Below are 7,585 nucleotides of genomic sequence, written 5' to 3' on the forward strand. Positions count from 1 at the left end.
TCGGTAGAGTGAGGAAAAGGGTTGAAGACCGCGGAACTGTTATCCTTGTCTCGGTTGGGTAACGGCTCACCGGAGGTTCGCTGTCAGCCATATTTTCAGTTATAATGGGGTGAGCACCGTTCCGGTTAGCTACATACACGGTAAACTGTCGTCGGCAGTTCCTCTATTTCTTCGGAGTTTCGTATTTCCCCGGGGCGTGTTGCCACCGGACATTCGAGTCGGCGGTTTGTAACGAAAGCCATCTTAAACGAACATGATTGCGAACTTTCCGAGGCACAAGTCGGCCTACCAGCTACCGCTCCGACCGCTTTGTCTTCCCGTTTGTCGCGACCAACTCGCGTCGGAATTCTTTTCGATTGTTGTCGGTCGCTTTACTGCGATCGTTCGATTCCACGAAGGGGTTAGGGTGACCCGACCAACGAACGAACACTGTTGAAGTTATTATTGGCAAATCGATATTTACTGAGGGCTCTTTCCGCAATAAGACCGTGTCAGAATTAAACCGCGGTTCTAATTACATAAATATCGGTTGTAAACGCCACAGCCGAGTAATCGAATTCAGGCTCAATTAAAAGCACCGCGCATGGACGACACCACACCAACGTCAACGCGTTTGCATTATGGGATTTTACGCATTTATAACGAAAATGAATCGATCGAATAGATAACTTTTTGAAAATTATTTTCAGCTTCTCATTGTTACGGAGTGTTTTGGATCTTCGTTGGGTTCCGTAACGAGGAACCTTTAACTTACGATCCGAATGATTTGAGAAATAAAATGTGATTTGTGGGAGAGCTAACTGATTTATTATTGTTACCACTGCGATTCTCGGAAAAGAGAGCGAGGGCTCGACGGATTGCCGTGTATATTGACGCGGCTCTCTCCCCTCGCCACGCACCCCGAACTACCCTTGCCACCGAAGTGTGCGTGGTGAGAGGGAGACGAACCGCGACGACGGCCGAGTCCTCAATACAAACAAAGTTCGGCAGTCGCTAATTTGCTGTGTGTGCGTGCGGACGCACAGCGGCACCGAACAGCTGATTGCTCGAACACTGAGAAAAGAAATAAATGTCAATGTAGCTTCCAAGGCTTGAAAATTTTTATTTTGCATAAAAATCACTGAGCAACAGTTCCTTTAATTTTTCTAAATCGACGATGTCAAAAAATGTGTGCATAAACGTTCCGAAGAATATATGTAACATTAACAATCCCAGAATTATAACAATTAAAATAAGAAAATTGGATTTACACTGAACGACTTTCGAGCTCTTCACGCGTGGTTCAAATTGTGAATGCGTGCACCTACGTATCTGCAACAGCACTGATAATAATAATTCGATAATTTTCTTCTTCGTTTCTCCTCTTTTTGATGGGAACGAATCGGTGTATTGGTCCGGTGCAGTTAGGTGGACTTTAGGTTAGGTTAGGTGGTCTTTGTTCGCTGAAAATACGTCGACGGAAATTGCCGTATTTCCCGCGTCTTCTTCCCGAAGCGCATAGTTCGGCGAATATTTATAGTGCTCGGGCTCATCAGGATGGCTGAATTATTTGTCGCAGTCGGGCTTTTTCCTTCCGTTCGACCGTTCTATTATTTGCGCTGATGACGCTTGAGCAGCGTCCGGAGAACATCTTGTAATTAAACGTGCTAATGGGGACCAGCAGCTGGGTGAGGAAAACGCATTAATTAAAATCCATTAACGACCCCCGGTACGAGGTAGCCGATGCATCAAGCACAATACCTGTCGCGCATCCTTGCAACGAAGCCCGAAACTGATCGATCCTTGTCGTTAATTTGATCGCTATGCGCGATCAAGATTAATCTTGAGAACCACCATTTTGCGGGTCACTGGTCGAACCAGACTGGAACGCTTTTTGAGGTTTTTTAAGATATTAATGGCAGAAAATATTGCAGGGTCAACTACTCGTATGGAAAACTTGAATACATACGAATCTCTCTTTTTGGGATGTTATAAACAAATTTGCAGAGCTCCTTTCGCATCAATCGAAATACCAGACTGGTAAAGTTGACTAGACTAACTTCAGCTTCGACAAAATGATGGATTCAGTACAGTTCACAACTGGGATACGAATTACCGCGAATTAAATTGTAATTAAGTGCCGAGGGTAGTCACGTGACTTTTTCAGAGTCATCAGATCGGTAACTGCTGTATAATTTCTGTTCACAGCCTTCAGTCACTGACTTCAGATCCGTCTTGGTATTGATCCGACGGGTCTTAAATCTGTGACTAAACTTGTCACATTTTTTGCTCTGTATTATCGATATCATGAATTCTGACGGCGGAAACGTGCTTCAAGTTTTTCGCTTTATTTCGCAGAGAATCAGGACAAAATATAGCTCAATTTGTAGCCGGTGATATTTTCTAGCGCGCGCTACTCTCGACTTTTTGGCCTACTTCTAATGCTTATATTAATATTACCAAATATCTGCATAATCTCGTCAGCTCACGATCAGCGCGCGCTAGACTGAACCTTCCTCTTTCAAAGAAGCGCTTTCCCAGCGAAAAATATTCTCATGTAAGGACGAAAAGTTGAGGCACGTAAAACCATTTTTCGCCTATTTTTGTCGGTAATGTGGTCACTGTACCTTATCGCGAATCTGCGGAGTCTTGGCTCTTAAATGCAATGTAGTTTGGCGAGCAAGCTGAGGTACTTGAATTCCCTTAACGAAGGAGAGAGGGAGAAAGAGAGAAAGAGAAAGAGTAATAATAATATTGCTTTATTCAGCCTTACGACCAAGAATTGGACTCGGTTTACAATAACCTATGAATACAAAAAATAACTATCTTATCCACGCATTAATTCTCTCTCTCTCTCTCTCTCTCTCTCTCTCTCTCTCTCTCTCCCCCCTTCCCTCTTCGACTCACCCATCCCTACCCTGACTACTCTACCTATATTCTGCCTGTTCCTATTCTTATTCCGATTATTGCACCATTTCCTACTCTGTTATCTTTGGTTTACGCTTCCTTATATTACCTTTATATTTCTGCTCGCTTATCTTTCTTCTTTCTGAGCTTTTGAAGCCACGCTTCAACATTTGTATCTATCCTCCCACTCACTATGTCCTCCATCCTGATCCTTCCCTCCATTTCCCTGCATTCTCTTGTTAGATGCTCCAGATTGCCATACCTGTCCCCACACAGGTCGCATCCTCTTGCTTCGTCTCCCAGCCAGTATTTGTTCCAGTTTTCTGCATTTCCGCATCTTACTTGGGCTACTAACTTTTGACTTTCCCCTCTTCCCTCCTTACTTAGGTATTCTGGTAACTCTGCCACTCTTATAAACTTGTACCTTTTGTTATATTTTGACTGCTCTATCCTTGTATATTGTTCTTGCCGTTGTACCTCAATGTCTCTCTCCTTTAGCCTCTCCGCTACCTCCATCTCTAGCCTTATCATCTCTTCCACCCCTGCTTGGCTCCATCCGTTTCTCTTTAAGTATTCCTCCCTTTCTTTCCCGCTTTCGCCCTGAACTTTCCCTGATTCCTTTTCCTTCAGACATTCCTTGACTATCTTCCTCCCTGCTCTGTTTCTTACTCCTTCCGTGTATTTCCATGCCCTAATTCCTGCCTTTACTCTAAGCCTCGCCCTTTTTGTTTCTTCCACTACCAAGTATCCTGGGGTACGCACGTCCAAACCAAGTGTCCACTTTATATATTTCAGCTGAATCCTTTCTACTTCTGTTCTCTCCTTAAAGCCCCATAGCTCTACCCCGTATAGGAGTACCCCCAGTACCAACGTATCAAAGAGAAACATTCTCATTTTAAAATCATTTTTAAATTTCCTTTCGCCGATTCCCCATACTTGATTTAGGACCACGTTCGCTCTCTTTATCCTTTCCTTTACGTGACCTGCTATCTTTCCGTTGCTTTCACACTTTATTCCTAAATAACAGAATTCCTCGACTTCCTCTACCGTTTCCCTCTTCCAGTTCCATGCAGCTTTCTTCTTTTTTTCTCTCCCAATTTATTTTAATAGTATCATCGTTGTTAGAAATTCTAACTGTTAATAGAGATTTTAAGAAATTAGAATTGTCCCAAACAACGCGTTTTACGTTCTACGTGTCGTGCTGAGTATCGTAGGAGCATGAACTGATCGCGTGCCATAGCTCTGTTAATTTTACGGAATTTTTAATTAAAATTCCGGAGGGCCAGACAACGGTATTCGATTACAATATTTCTCGAAATCAAGCCACGAAATTCTATCGTATTCTAACAATAATTATTCTGATTATTAAATAGATTAAGAAATAATTTAATAAATAATCAAATTGTTTGACGAATACTTCGCGTTTGCTTTAAACCTCACAAGAAAACTTCGATTGACTATTTCGCCGAGGGATTTTTCGCATGCTCCGGGAAGTTCATATTTATTCATCGAATTGCATTGGCGTTTGAAACAAACGGAAAAATGGGATGAAAAAGTTCTTGTTTGCATACCTGACATATGTAGATATTCCCGTTGAAATCGCGCACGTGACGGGCTTTCTCGATTAGCCGTAAAAATTCGAATCTCGATCTCCGCTCGAAAAATTTGCGTTACAGAGGGGAATCATTATTCCCGCAGGGTATTATATGGTAATTCCGTTGGCCGGGATCGAGTGCGCCCGAATACGAGGCGCATACAATTACACGCGATCCGCTTCTTGTTCCATATTTCACGGTGGGCCCAATAAGGATCACAATTAAGCCCGCAGTGTTCGTCTTCCGCCATTTGACAGTGTATAACTCTCCTTACGCAAAATTATGCGCGGTGACTTCCGGCCCGTGTTAATTGCGACGTGCAATCCGTGGAACAACGTATCGAACGCGATTGTCGAGAGTGGATTGTCAAACATGGAATTGAACAACGGGCAATAAACAAACATCGTTAAGTGCTAATTTTTGTTCGCTGTGGATTTTGTCTATTTATAGAAAAATGGAAACTGGAAAGCTAAATTGTGAAGGTGTTAGAAAAATTGGAGAATATTATTTTCAATTTATGAAAGTTGTTGAAAGAACAGGCACATTTTCATCTTGTTTCTATTTTTTACGATCAACTTATTATTTATTTAGAACAATTTTATTTTCTATAAAGGTTTTCGATACAAGAATCGAAAGTTTCTTATCGAAATGCAACAATGGTGATGACACTGGCAAGACCCGTGTTGTTGACATATATCGAAAATTCACTGTACTTCCAAATTTCGGTAATTCAGAAATTGTCCGGCGATCGACAAACCAGCCCTCGATCACTTGTGACTCATCTCAACTTCGATGACCTTATGAGAACGACGAGAGATGTTTGGGGGGGTGTGAAAAATTCATGTGCTTTTTGCCTCTCATCACGGACGCGATGCTTAACGAGATATTTTATTTATTATGGCGGGTGATTCTTGTCGATGGACTGCAGATGTTTGGGCAATTTTCAGTTTCTGTAGTCAAACTTTAAGAAACAACACGAAATCTTATTTTCAGTGGTAGCAACTTTGTAGATCTAAAATCAAGAGAAATTCTACTCAATTCTATTGAATTTTGTAGTGTAGATATAATTGAAATCAATCTGAAAAGCCGGATATAATCATTTTCTTTGGGGTTATTGCAGGAAAGAAGATAGCTGAACTTCTTAAAGGTAGTTTCCGACGGATCGGTTGAAAATAATGAAAACGGTACGCTAACGTACACCGATCAGAAACATTTCTATCTTCGTTATATCTTGGAATTATTTCCTGCGCGAAATTGCGTGCAACATCCGTAAAAGTCGATTTTAATTTTTCTTTTTATTTAAGCACAATGGCATTCCTTATTGCAAAAAAGTAAGATGTACGAGCAACAACGGTGTCAACATCTCCGCTAATTTCCCGTCAAAAAACTTCCCGCAAAGCAGCCACCTTTGTTCGCGTAAAAACGAAGGATCTCCCAAGTGGTTTTCTTGATTGAGGGGATGAAGAAATTCATTTTTATCTTCCGGAGATACGAGGACGCGCGAAATACGTCTGTAATTGTGTGTGAACCGTATAATCGTCGAGCATACTACTTGAGCATATTTCGATTTTCTAGAAACCGATAGATCTTATTTGTTTGCTAAAAGCCATTTTATTAATCGATTATACACTCGCCATATTTTGGACAGTAGTGGTCAGTTATGATACAGAAGCACGTTGGGGTGTTAAGGGTTAATAGATGACACGAACTTCCACGTTTATCTAACCTGATATAATTCGTCGGGGGTTACAACTCCTAAAAGCCCCGTTTATTCGACCGGTAATTTCAAGCGATAGATCGAACCGGGCAAGTGACGAAAGTTTAAAATTCTCTGACTTTATTAAACGTTGCTCGATCAGCTTGTAAACTTCGCCCGCGTCCCATTAACTAACTGTTTTCACAACGCCATGGTTTCCCGGCCAAGGTAAGTTATGAAAACGAGGCTGGCCGGTGCATCCGATAACTATGCGATTCGATTCCCTGCGTCTTCAGAGCTGCACATGACTTTTTATTCCTCGGCGGAGGCTAAGGAAAATGATTTCCATCCACAATGGCCGACGTCGCGGACGTTCTCGCCGTTCCCTCGAACTGATTCGTTCGATTGTATCAGAAACTTTCTGTATTTCGTCCTCTATGAAACGATATGCTCTCACCTTGTTCTTATAAGGATCATTCCACGCGAAATCGGACTCTTGTTGCAGCAATGTTTCGCATTTTGTTCAAATTTGAATATGTTGTAGTCACCTATGAACAAGTCTCAAAGGATTTTCATGATTTTACAGAAAAGTAAGAAAGTGTCACTCTTTTTTCATTAAATTATACGGCTAGAACTAACAAATCGACAAAGATCAAAGATGAGTTTTTGGGAGCTTATAGTGATGAGTATACTAAAAATGTTGTCATTTGAAAAAAATGTTTTTTTCACCATTCATTTTGCAATTGTTTGAAACAGATGCAATATTTTCATGGCCGGAATATTCTTAAAAATTTGAAAAAGAATGGGGAGATAGCGCAAAGTGTCCCCATTACTGACAATTTAATGAGAATTAAAATTATTTTAAGTGAACGCTGCACGTAGGTAAGATGTCCGGCCGCTGCTTCTACCGCGCGCCTGCCGTCGGAAGCTGTATGTCACGGTGCAGCGTTCACTTGAAATAACTTTAATTACGGAAATTTGAAACTGTCCGCTTTTATGAGAAAGTTCCTCATTTCCCTTAAAGTTTTTAAAATGCTCCTGCCACGAAAGCAGGAACATTTGTTTCAAACAATTGCAAAATAAACGGTGGAAAAACATTTTCTTCGAGTGACAACATTTTTAGTCTACATACACTCTAAGGATGCGTGCCAATGTAGGGGTAACACTGTCGCGACTTATTCTCCAGAGTCAATTCGTCAGTGTTTTATTATGCACGAAAGGAATGGCACTCTCCGGTAGCATCGGAAATATTTGCTACCGGAGAGGGCTATCCCTTTCGTGCATAATAAAACACTGACGAATTTGACTCTGGAGAGTAACTCGCGACAGTTTTACTCTCAAATGCACACACAGTCTTAGAGTGTCCGGTACGTTAAAAACGTTGTCATTTGAAATAAAAAAAATGTTT

The sequence above is a fragment of the Halictus rubicundus genome, unplaced genomic scaffold (assembly GCF_050948215.1).
Source record: "Halictus rubicundus isolate RS-2024b unplaced genomic scaffold, iyHalRubi1_principal scaffold0119, whole genome shotgun sequence".
Taxonomy (NCBI): domain Eukaryota; kingdom Metazoa; phylum Arthropoda; class Insecta; order Hymenoptera; family Halictidae; genus Halictus; species Halictus rubicundus.